This window comes from Tursiops truncatus, chromosome 14 (genome assembly GCF_011762595.2).
Source record: "Tursiops truncatus isolate mTurTru1 chromosome 14, mTurTru1.mat.Y, whole genome shotgun sequence".
NCBI lineage: Eukaryota > Metazoa > Chordata > Mammalia > Artiodactyla > Delphinidae > Tursiops > Tursiops truncatus.
The window spans coordinates 2,422,735-2,435,105 of NC_047047.1; the positions used below are offsets into that span (position 1 = coordinate 2,422,735).

General features: G+C 48.0%; 1 long non-coding RNA gene across 1 annotated transcript; it reads right to left on the reverse strand.

The window, feature by feature from the left end:
- Positions 1-5,135: 5,135 nt before the first annotated feature.
- On the reverse strand, positions 5,136-11,412 carry LOC141276378 (uncharacterized). Its single transcript, XR_012325870.1, has 3 exons — positions 11,175-11,412; positions 5,713-5,818; positions 5,136-5,302 (listed from the first exon to the last, which is right to left on the reverse strand). It is a non-coding gene; the product is annotated as an uncharacterized lncRNA (long non-coding RNA).
- Positions 11,413-12,371: the final 959 nt, after the last annotated feature.

A 12,371-nucleotide genomic window follows, 5' to 3' on the forward strand; every position in this document is an offset into this window, starting at 1 on the left:
GTTGAAATGATTAAATGTACCAGTGAAACATTTAGCTCTGGCGGATTCAGAGAGACTGGATTGTGGGACGTGTGAGTGAAAACAGAATAATCTTTATTTATTTATTTATCTGGCTGTGTTGGGTCTTAGTTGTGGCGTGCGGGCTCAGTGGTTACGGCACTTGGGCTTAGTTGCCCCGGGGTATGTGGGATCTTAGTTCCCCAACCAGGGATCCAACCTGTGCCACCTGCAGTGGAAGTGTGGAGCCTTAACCACTGGACCTCCAGGGAATCCCAGTTCTGTGGGTTTCAGTCCTATTTGCTCATGACTTTCGAAGGCTATCTCCAGCCAAATATTTCCACATGTTGTGGGTTGCATTGGTCCCTCCAAAAATCTGCTCAAGTCCTAATCCCAGAAACCTGTGAATGTGACCATAAGTAGAAATAGGGTCCTTGCAGGTGTAATCAGGTTCAGATAAAGTCATACTGGATCAGAATGGGCCCTAAATTCAATAACCGGTGTCCTTATAAGAAAAAGAAAATTTAGACACAGACACACACAAAAGGAAGAGAGCCATGTGAAGACAGAAGTAGAAACTGGAGTGATGAAACTGCAAGCTAAGCCGCGCCAGGGAGCACTGGAAGCCTCTGGAAGCAGGAGAGGGACACGGAACAAATTCTCTCCTGTGGCCCTGATGACACCTCAGTTATGAACTTCTGGCTTCCAGAACTGGGAAAGAATCAATTTCTGCTGTTTGAAGCCCCCTAGTTTGTAATTTGTTACTGCAGCTCTAGGAAACGAATACACACCTTAATGTCTAATATTAGGGCCTATGGAACTTAACTTTGTTAAAACAAAACTCTTCTTCCGTTACCTATTAACATATATATATATATATATATATATATATATATAAAATTTAAAGTAACATACATCAAACGGTAACAGTAGTCAAGCGTGGACAGTAAGAATGAAGGGGCTTTGGCTCTATACCTATTTGTATGGTCTGAATATTTTACAAGCCGCATGCCTTGCTTTTATAATAAAATGAAATTTTCAAAGAAAGAAAATGTACAGTGAAAGCTGGCCAGATTGCCATGAATGGAATCCAAAAACTTCAATTGTGTAAAATGAAAGGTCATGTTTTTGGGGGATTAGCAGACCACGGAGACTACGGGCGGCTGGCCAGCTCTGAGCTCCAGGTGTCCAGCGGCTCATTTCTAAACCCGTCGTGGTCCCAGCCGGGCCTCGTGGCTGTGATGGTGGCTGTCTGTGCTGGGTAAATATCCATGAGGTTGATTGCTGGTCTAGGGCTGGCTAGGATTCCTGGGATAATGGCTCCATCCCTGGAATCTCCCAACTTGTTGGCACCTGCTTCATGGGTCCAGCTGGGGAGACTGGACCTGAGGAGCTCAGCCAACACAGAGATCCAGCCTCACCCTCTCTCCTCCCCAAACTGCATTGTTGCCCAACTGCTCGGCTTCCCAGCCCCTCTCTGGAACCATGGAACCAGGCCTGAGAACTTCAGCCTATCCCCTTTGGGAACTTGGAATCATAAAAGTCAGGGACCAATAGCCAATCTCAGTACACAATCTGAGTTTGAATTTCTACAGGGCGTGCCGGGAAGTGTGTGTACTGTATTATATATTGTACCAGGACTTGATTAAGGAATAATAGGAAACAGAAATAAATGATTATCTCTCTGGTCCCACTGAGGCAGGAGACAGATGCGCTCCAGGCTAGACATTTACAACTGGCCTCCTGTTCACATTCCCTGGGATGAGAAGAAGATGGGGGCCAGGCTCGCGTTCATTACCAGCCCCCTGTTTACGTTTCCTGAGGCAAGAAACAAACGGGCTCCAGGATTACATACTTAGGACCAGACTCCTGTCTACATTTTGAGATCTGCACCTCGATATAAAAACCAGCAACAGAAATAGGGTAGACGACCGGCTGTTGGACATTTTATGGCAGGGACAGAGAGGGACTAAACCCTGTTAAAAGATCAGGAGGTCATACGTTTCCCATCCTTGGGGCAAGGGAGACATTGCACATGCGCAGAAAGGCTCCTTGGGGGTCAGAAAGGAGGGGGCACCACCCCATAATAGGTGATGCTAAGGCCGTCCCGTAGACCTCTGGGCTGTAATCCATCTTGGAAAAAAGTTGCATACGCATGTTGGGGAGGGTGCTAGGGCAGGGCAGGTGCAGAGAAAGAAACCAGATAATTGGCCAGAGGTGAACAGAGCCCCGGAAGAACTGCCCTGTATGAATGACGTCACCACCCCTTTCCTGCACTCCTCATCATTGGGGGGACGCCCACACCCTTGCTCTCCCGTGTGCATCTCTGCCCTGCTTCTGTCCTAACTAAACAGACTGCTTCTCTGTGTGCTCTCCCACTTGTTGTTGTGCTGTGTCTCTGATAATAAACTTTGTACCTGTTTTTAGAGTTTTGCCTCCGTGAGAAATGCATTTTTCACGGGGGGCAAGAGCCAAGGGGTGTGGTGGCTGGGATTCCTGGTTTTCATCCGGGCTCCCCAGGTTCAATTCCTGGGCAGGGAATCAAGATCTCAATTCACGCCACGACTCACTGCTGCCTCTCCGAGATCATCACTATTCTAATGTTATAGACTTACCTTTTCACAAATTATTGGTTATCAACTGGGTTCATTCCACTGTATTGCTATTTGCCTTATATGCTCATTAATTCTTTTCTTTTCTTTTTTTTTTTTTGGTAAATTTTTTGTATATAAATACAAAGTCATGTTCCAGGACCTTTTGTTTTATCCATTTCAATTCTGTTTGATGTGCACCTTACATTGGGCCTGTCAGTGGCATCAGATAGGCTATACTCTAGTGAGCTCAGATAATCATTCAACCTACAGTAATTAAAATGAGCCCCAAGTAACTGGCCCTGTAACAGCCCCTCAACAGCAGCTGGTGCCAGATTCCTGTAATGTGCCCCTTTAAGCTCCCTAAGGGTGGAGAATCCCAATTGCTGACAATCCCTCTTCTTCTGATAGAAACACGAGTTTTGCACAGCTTTGTAAATGAGTTCCTGCAGTTTCCCACCCACCCTGTTTCATACTCCAGGCCCTCTGGAATCTTCCCCATCCCAGAACGCTGTGGCATTCATGATGCGTAATTTTAAGGGTCAATTTGACTGGGCTAAGGGATGCCCAGATTGCTGGTAAAACGTCATTTCTGGATGTGTCCATAAGGTGTTCTTGGATGAGATGAACATTTGAATTGGTGGCCTGAATGAAGGCCCTCCCTGACGTGGGCGGACCTCGTCCGATCCACTGGGGGCATGAGGAGAACCCAAAGGTGGAGGAAGGGAGAATTGACGCTGTCTCTCTTCCTGACGACTTGAGCTGGGACATCAGTCTTCTCCGGCCCTCAGACTGGGACTCATACCCCTGAAGCCCCTGGTTCTCAGGCCTTGGGGCTTGGACAGGAGCTACCCCGCTGGTTCTCCTGGGTCTCCAGTCTGCAGATGGCCGATCAGGGGACTTCTCTGTCTCCATAATTACATGACTACATAATTACAGTCCCTTCCTTATAATAAATGTGTGTGTGTGTGTGTGTGTGTGTGTGTGTGTGTGTGTCCCACTGGTTCTGTTTCTCTGGAGAACCCTGAGTAACACACCATAGACACGAGACCGAATTCTCCCTAAGATTTCCAATCATTCCATCCCCTGCAGCCTTTCTACAAATCCTTGAGGAAGAGGGACTCAGAAGTATTCTGCCACCCACTGGGCTGGCTGGAGAATCAGAGAAAAATCAGAACCACCAGACCAGCTTCATGCAGCTGACACAAGGCAAAGCATGGGAAGTCCCCCTGCCCCCAGAACCTCAGAGCCCCCCACAGACAGCGGGTCTTCCAGGAGAGAGGTTACAGAAAGGAGAGACAGAATTTATTAGCCGTCTCCTTGGCCTGCCGTTCCTGACTTCCTTTGGGCTCACCAGACGTCGCTAGGCGCCAGACACATATGCACGCTGCCATTTGCGTGTCTGTGTTAAAGTTGACTTAATTAGGAGAGTTTACCTAAAATAAATGCTTAAATGAATTCTCTTAGTGGTGCAACATTTTTGTCTACTGTCTATAACTGTGCCTTGTGGCTGGAAAAGGACAGGACACATGAAGTGTGCAGCCGCTCTGAAATCATGTTTACACGCATTGGTGTGCAGTCAGCAAAGAGAATGGGACTGGGGTCGAGTGAACTCCTGTAGGATAAATAGAGATAAATAATTTAGATTCTCATTAGAATAGAGGCACAGGGCTGCGGTGCACGGAGCGCCCTGCCTTTGTGTGAATTGGTATGCAGTCAGGATCCAAAGCATGTAATCGAGCATTAATATTAACATAAATCAGAGGCAGGAATTAGCAATATTTCTCAAGTCTTATAGGGTAACTGAATTCGCACTATATTGTTTTGTCCTCCTGGGCATTTTAGTAATCGTGTAATAGAAATGTTGAGGTAGTTGAGATATTCTTTCTATGACTCTGTGAAAGGATTTTTAACACAATGTCTTGGGTAGACAATTTTGATAGAATGCGTGGAACAAAAAGAAATATGCCTATTTTGGTAATGTGGGTATGTTTCATTAGATCAGCCTGCAGCGATATGACATTACATTCTAAAAGGAATACAATTAATAACAATGAGAGATTTTTAGCTCTCAGAGCGTAGCTGGAGGAACGAAGCCCGATGTCAGGGCAATTAAGCGAAGACACTGCACTACCTTTGTCTGTATACCCTGGAACATCACCCGGTCTCAATGTGTTGAATTGTCATTTCTTTAGCGTAGAATTTGTCATTTATTTTGATGTTTCCTGTAATTCAGACCACCATCAGAAAAAAAATGATTTTTCCTCTCTTTTTTACGCAGGTAAGAAAAAAACCTTTTAAAATAACTAGCTCGTAGAAATAAACATTTCTTTGGATGGGCATCGCTTCCATTTCTCTAGAAGGGAATGAATGACTGCAGGTGACATGCACCCAGTAACTGTTGGGGACGAAACCAAATGGAACCATCCCATTGGTGCAGCAGAAACGTATTTTAAAAACCTCGGAAGCATGTCTAGTCCCTGCTGTATAGAACAGCAACCCAGCAAAAGAAGTTGCACTTGGAGACCATTAAAATAATCAGCCAGGATATTATTTTATTCAGCGTTAACCTTTATGTTTTATGTTAAATGACAGTGAAGGTTCTGGAACACGATGAATCCCCAGAGTCCCGGTAGCCGAGATTTCTTTTATCTCTAAAGAGGTTTCATTTCAGTCTGCGACGTGGAAACTGCTTCTGGCTCCCTTCACTGGTCCTTTTTAATAGGCATAGCAAAAGATAAAATGGTTTGAAACATGAAAACTCTGGTTTTAAAACAGAAGGTATGAAGAGGCTGGTTGAAAGCCCCATTTGGGTGTGTCCTGTCTGCGTCCAGCTTCCTGATCCTGGATCTGTCTGGGCAAAGGGGGAGGTCACAGGGGTGGAGAAGGTGGGGAGAGAGCGAGAGGGCGTGCCAGAGACCCGCAGCCACTGGTCCCGCTGCCCCAATGATCCTGATGGACTTTTCCTGGCCACCATCCACAGCCCGTCGGCAGGCGTCTGGCTGCAGAGCCTCAGCCTGGGAGGGATTAATGCCTGACTCCATTTCCACTCATGAGTAATGTATTAAAATTTTGTAGCTAATAAATTCTTCATCTGAGAGGCTCCAGGTTACTTCTGACTTACACGGCGACCTGGTTAATGTCACACCAGCCTGCGCTGGGTTCCCAAGGCTTCTGCACGCAGCCAGCCGGACTGCCAACTCCCTCTTCCTGTGACCACCGGTTAGTTCCTGCATAAATGCAGAAGCACACACCTCTTCAGACAATTAAATCACACCAAACTGCCCGGGGACTTAGACCTGCGAGGGTTATGTGAGCGGTCCCCCTCCCTGGCTAAGTATTATTGACAAACCCATCAAGGGCAGTGATGCATTGGTTTCCACCCTACCTAGAAGGACACTGGGGCAGCGGTGACATGCTGTCACCGTGGTAACTGCGGCTGAAGTGAACAGCCTGTTAGGACGGGTGACCTCTGTTGGCAGTGAGCCTAGAGATGTCGCACTTGCCTGGCTGCCATGTCACGGGGACTCCGGTGCAGCCCGGTGCCCTCCGATGGATTCATTAGGCCCTAAACGTATCGATCGCTCCAATTTGCAGGAATTTATTATATTGATATTGGACTGATTAACATTTTGTGCCAGACTGGTTCGGTATGCGCTTGTAACAGCTTTTAATGATTAATTGACTTTTATGATTCCATCTCAGGGCTGTCAGTGAGCTGTGAACTGTGGACAGGCTCGCTGCTGGGCTGTCTCTCGAGTGGCACGGGGCAGTGATTGAATACCTAGGAAATTAGTGTCCTTGCTGGCTCATTTTATGAAAGATAAATGCTATGACATTTCACGCAGACCTTAATTTAGAACAGAACTAAGCAGATCGTTTTGCAATTTGATCCTAAACAGGTAAATAGCACAACTTGTTTAGCATTTTACAAGTTAAGCACGCAGAAAACAGAGGCAGTCCATGGGAAGCCCGCAGAAGGTAAAATGAAATAATACGGGCCGGACCGCGCAGCATTTTAATAATCACGTAATATGTGAGAGCCAACATCAGAGCCCATTTTTCAGCCCACAATATACAGCTCTCATTCACTCGGTGCTGAGCCCAGGCTGCACCATTTGGCAGAAGCTGAAAAGTTAGCATTCACCTTCCTGGCTGCAGGCAGCCCTGCAATATCGCCTGGTGAGTCGAGGAAAACACATCGGCTGATTTGCCACAAAAGTAAATAGCAGAGGAAGGGACGGGCTCTCGTTTAATATGTGCCCCGACATGGAATAAAGGGAATATCACACTCAGCGCGGTTTATGTGGTGCCTAAAACAACTGTAAACATTATGAAAAGACAGCGGGAGAAGACGAGAATTTATTGTGTTCTCGAAAGACGGCGAGAGAGGGGCACGCGGGCTGGGGCTGCCAGCCCACACCTTCCCGCATTCATATTTAAAGCATATTTCCTTTCTTTCATTTTAATTAAAAGACTTAAGTTAGGGAGAAACTGTCTAAACATCATGTCAAATTATTCATGTTTGTACATATAAGGAATAAAATGAAATGGTTCTCCCGTGCACGGCTCTTTCTTCTTTACCCGTTCCGGATTTCTCTATCACGTGACGTACAGAGTAAGGACACCTTTTTTTGATGTGCAGTTGTCAGTTGCTAAGGTGGAACCCAACGTATGCATATACATATTTTATTGCTCTAGTCTGAGATACACGCAGACCATAGCATCTTCATTTTCTCCAGCTCCCCGCTGGTGCCAAGCACGGGGGTCACGGAGTCAGGGGCCCCAAAGACACCAGAAACTCCATCTTGTTGCCTCGCTCCTTTCTGACAAAGCCTTCTTCCTCGGCTTGTAGAGAAACTACCCTAATATCTTTTCCACTTGTGGATAGAACTACGGCTCTGTTTTTGTGATTCCTTTATCCGGTGGAAAGCAGAGCTCGCTCGGCATCTTGATCTCTGTGTATTTACATATGCAGATACACAGGCAGTCTCTGAATGTACGTAGGTCACCTGCGTGGTCCGCAGCGCCTTCACCTGACTCCCTAATTCTAAGGCTCGCTCGGCATTGGTTGCCGTCGGCAGCACCTCTGTCGCCCCTCTCAGCGCACAAAGTACAGAGGAGGTGAGAGCCCCGGAAACCCTCAACGTGCCTCTCTCCTGTTTGGAAATTGAGAAAGCGGAAACATAATTGCTTCTGTTGGATCACAATCCTGAACAGCAAAAGACGTTTGAAACATCTGCCCCTCCTTTGATTGGCTTTACATCTTCTCTCTTTTTGGCTACTGTTCATTATTCTGCATTTTACTCATTACTGAGGAATACTTTGCAAGCCAATATTTTCATATGCTGAAGGCTGACTTGGATTCAGCGTATTTAATCTGATCCAGCCCCACACAAACCCGTAATAGACTATGACACACCACACATAGATAAACTCTATAGAGACAACGGGGTTTCATGCCCAAGGACCTGATTCTCTCCATTGTGCCAGAAATACCAGATCCCCAGGCACGGAGGAGGGAAACGGGTCTCTCTCCAGTTTCTTCCTTTTATTGGAAAGGGGAAAGGGAAGAACCCGGCCCCATCCGGAAGTCTGTCCTGGGTTCATGCTGCAAGGCTGCAGCGGAGTTTCCTCTATGTTTGGAAATACACACGCACCCAGGCACACACACCGATACCTCAGACCCATCAACTGCATGTCAATTCTCTGCCATCAGGGGTGAGGGGAGTCCATCCTTTTGGTGTCTCATCAGCACCATATGCTCTCAAATTAGAATTCAGATTTCTTAACTTGCTCAGAACCATTGGTTTCCTCTCACCTGCATTTGTTCAGCAAGGAGAATTTTCAGGAGTCACTGAATACTCTCTCGCCTCTTTCCTTCCAATCACTAATCGAATAGCTTTCTGTATCTATTTTATCTTCTGGTTCTGCTGTCAGATACCTGTCACACTATTAGCAGGAATTCCATGAAAAATTTAACAGGAAAAAAAATGTTGATTCCCCCGAGTGGACGACTGGAATACATTCTCTCCTTATCCCATGGTTACTACCCTTCAAAATGCTTGCCTTTTAGTGAGCATTTTAACTCAGGCAGAGAAAGGTACAGAAAGTGTGGGAAATGATCTTATTCTAACACCTTAGGAAAATGTTCAAAAGTTCAAGTAGAAAAAAATCAATATTTTGGAGGACTTCCCTGGTGGTCCAGTGGTTAAGACTCTGTGTTTCCAATGCAGGGGGTGTGGGTTAGACCCCTAGTTGGGGAATTAAGATCCCACATGCCGAGCGGCGTGGCCAAAAAAAAATATTTTTTTATCTGTATGTTTTATTAGTAAGATCTACCTAAAGAGCCACTGTGGCATACTTTATTTTATAGTCATAAATATGACAACAATCTGTATTAGATTACTTATATGTAATAGAAATGCTAGTATCAACTATTATATATATATATATATATATATATATATTTTTTTTTTTTTTTGTGGTATGTGGGCCTCTCACTGTTGTGGCCTCTCCCGTTGCGGAGCACAGGCTCCGGACGCGCAGGCCCAGGGACCATGGCTCACGGGCCCAGCCGCTCTGCGGCATGTGGGATCTTCCCGGACCGGGGCACGAACCCGTGTACCCTGCATCGGCAGGCGGACTCTCAACCACTGCGCCACCAGGGGAGCCCTATTTTATATTTTTGATACTAGACTTTCTACTATAGATTGAATATTTTTTTTTTTTTTTGGCTGCGTTGTGTCTTTGTTGCTGCACACGGGCTTCCTCTAGTTGCGGTGAGCGGGGGCTACCCTTCGTTGCTGTGTGCAGGCTTCTCATTGCAGTGGCTTCTCTTGCTGTGGAGTGTGGGCTCTAGAGGCAAGGGCTTCAGTAGGTGTGGCACGTGGGCTCAGAAGCTGTGGCTCGTGGGCTCTAGAGCGCAGGCTCAGTAGTTGTGGCGCACAGGCTTAGTTGCTCCGCGGCATGTGGGATCTTCCCAGACCAGGGATGGAGCCCATGTCCCCTGCGTTGTCAGGCAGATTCCTAAGCACTGTGCCACCAGGGAAGTCCCCATAGATTGAAGTTTTACTTAACAATGACTGCCTTTAAAATTGAAGGTGCAATCCATCACAATGCTATGATTTTTATTTTATAAGCATATTTGTATGTCTCTGATCTAAACAACATCTCCAGTAACAGGCACATGTATCAATATATTTTCATTCAGTGTCTTAGTCTGGCTGCTCTAACAGAATGTCATAAACTGGGGAGGGGAGGCAATGCTAATAAACGACAGAAATTCATTTCTCACAGGAGGCTGGAGGTTGGCAATCAAGGTGACAGCGTGGTTGGGGTCCGGCGAGGACCCTCTACTGGGTTGCAGCCGGCAAACCTCCTGCTGTGCTCATACTTGATGGAAAGAATGAAGGCTAACTCTCTGTCCTCTTCCTAGGAGGGCAGTAATCCCCTTTGTGAGGGCTCCACCCTCACCACCTAATCACCTCCCAAAGGCTGCACCTCCAAATACCATCACATTGGGGAATAAATTTTCAACGTATGAATAGGAGGGTTGGGATACAACCATTCCATCCATAACGTAGGAGAACACACATCTTCTCGGATATTTCAGTAGCCACATGACTCACAGTTTTAAACCTCATCACTTTTAGCTCTTCACCTATCTTCTTAAGGCCTCAGAAAGGAAGCTTTTATTGGCCTCCATGTTTGGTCTTTGAAGGGACACAAATGTCAGTTAACATTTAGTGTTTCCACATATCTAAGCATCGGCTGAAACACATTCAGAACATCTGGTCTGAGATGGTGCCTCACTTTTATCTCAATGTTTCGGCAGAGCACAGACAAAAGGACCGACTTCCGAGTCACTGCTGCCTGATCCTCTATTTTTTTCTAGAGCCTAAGACCACGGGGCACATGGGTTCCCTCTGTGGTTGGCAGGGCCAGGCTGGCTGGGCTCTGGGTGGCTTCTGGCCTTTCGGGGGGCGTGGAGGGTCTCTCTCCACTGCGTGGATTGTGAACTGACTGGCTTGCTGGCTGTATGGGGGTGGCTCCCCTGTCCTTCTCCCTGTTCCAGGGTAAAAATAGGTGAGCAAAGGGGGAATGGAGAAGCCCCTCTTTCTTGTCTCCCAGGGGCTTTCTACCAAAATGAATAATTCCTGGGCACCTGCCGGGTCTGGGAGCAGAGGCCCAGGTCCCCAGTGCTGGGTGGAGGGGCCCCAGCAGCTTCTGTGGGAGCAGAGGCTCAGAGTGGCAGGGGGTCTGGCCTGTCACCCTGACTTTTATCAGCAGTGGGATCCTAGGCGGGCCCTCTTCCCTCGCTGGCACCCTTCCCGTCAGCCCTAAGTGATGTCCTTTCCACAACGCTCTGCAGCCTTGCAGTCCCACTGCTGCTCTGGTGGTTAGCTCTCACCTCTATCTCCACCTCAGCATCACCTGAAGTTTCTGACCCACATACTCTGGGATTTTAACGGCGAGCTTGTAAGGAGGAAGGAGGAAACAGGGATATTTAGGGCGGGGACACAGAAGCCCATTCTAGATGTAAGGCTGGCCCTAAAGAAGGGTGACCCACGGAGGCCAAGATACCTGACACCCAGTTGCACTCTGGGCTCACACCCACCAAGGGTCTAGCCCAGGGCTGGTCCAGGTGCTGGATTCCACGGGCAGTGCCTATAGCGTGACTCCATCATAATTCCGCCCAGGTCCACCTTAGTGGAAACAGGCCTCCTTCCAGGAGAGTCCGGGCACAGAGCAGTGTACAGGCCTCTCCCAGATCTAAGGAAGGGTGAGATGGAGAGCAGAGTCCCAGCGGAGGGGCCGGGCAGGAAGCTGGCACTGACTAGGTCTCCACTGTAAACCGGGCTCTGGGCCAGGAGAGTCATAAACAATCTCGGCGTTTCCCAGGCTGCGCTTCTTGCATCACTGATGGCTGAGGCTGTGAGGTGATCTCAAAAAATTAAGCAAAGTAGATTCAATACAAAGTGTGGGGGGAACGATGCAGGGATCCTTCAGTTGACTGGCCTTGGAGAGACTCGGCACTGTCTCATGTCATCTTCATCACAAGCTGCTGGGGTCTCAGGGTCTTTGACGTAGGAGCGTACAGGGCCCTTAGTCCAGCTGGAATCGGACCTGGTCTGGCCCCAAACCTTTGGACCATGCTGTGCTGCCCGGGCCGTGCCCCAGCCTGGGAGGAACGTGTAGGTGTGGAGGGTGTGCAGGTGACAGGGAGCAGCAGGCCAGCCAGAGGCAGGGCTGAGGCAGAAGGTGAATTCAGGGCCCCCCTCCCCAGCCAGGTTGGGGTCTAACCTGCATGGGACACAGGAAGCCTGGGAGACATACAGCCTGAGGTCACTGATGTTCAGCTAACCCCCCGCAAGCACCTCATACTCATTCCCGCCTTACTCTTGGACACTGGCCTCTGCTTCTGAGTCCCCTGCTGCCCAGGCCTCTGATGATGACTGTCCATTTACCAAGCCCCTCTCCCTGAATATCCGCCCCAGCTATTACCTGCCGGAATACACTCAGCTGCCCACCTGAGGGTCAGAGCCTGAGGGTCTATTCCTAGAGAGGCATCCATACTCCCCAGGACCACCTGGTCTTCAGCCCAGTGTCCTGGACCAGAGGCTTTACTGCCCCATGATGCCCGTCTCACACAGTAAACCTGATGTGGTTACAAAAATGCTCAAAACCCCCAGATGGACAAACTTTCTCTCCAATGTGCTTATCCACTGGCACAACCTTTACCTCTGAGGTTAAAAGAAGCCCTGGGCATAGGAAGTGGCA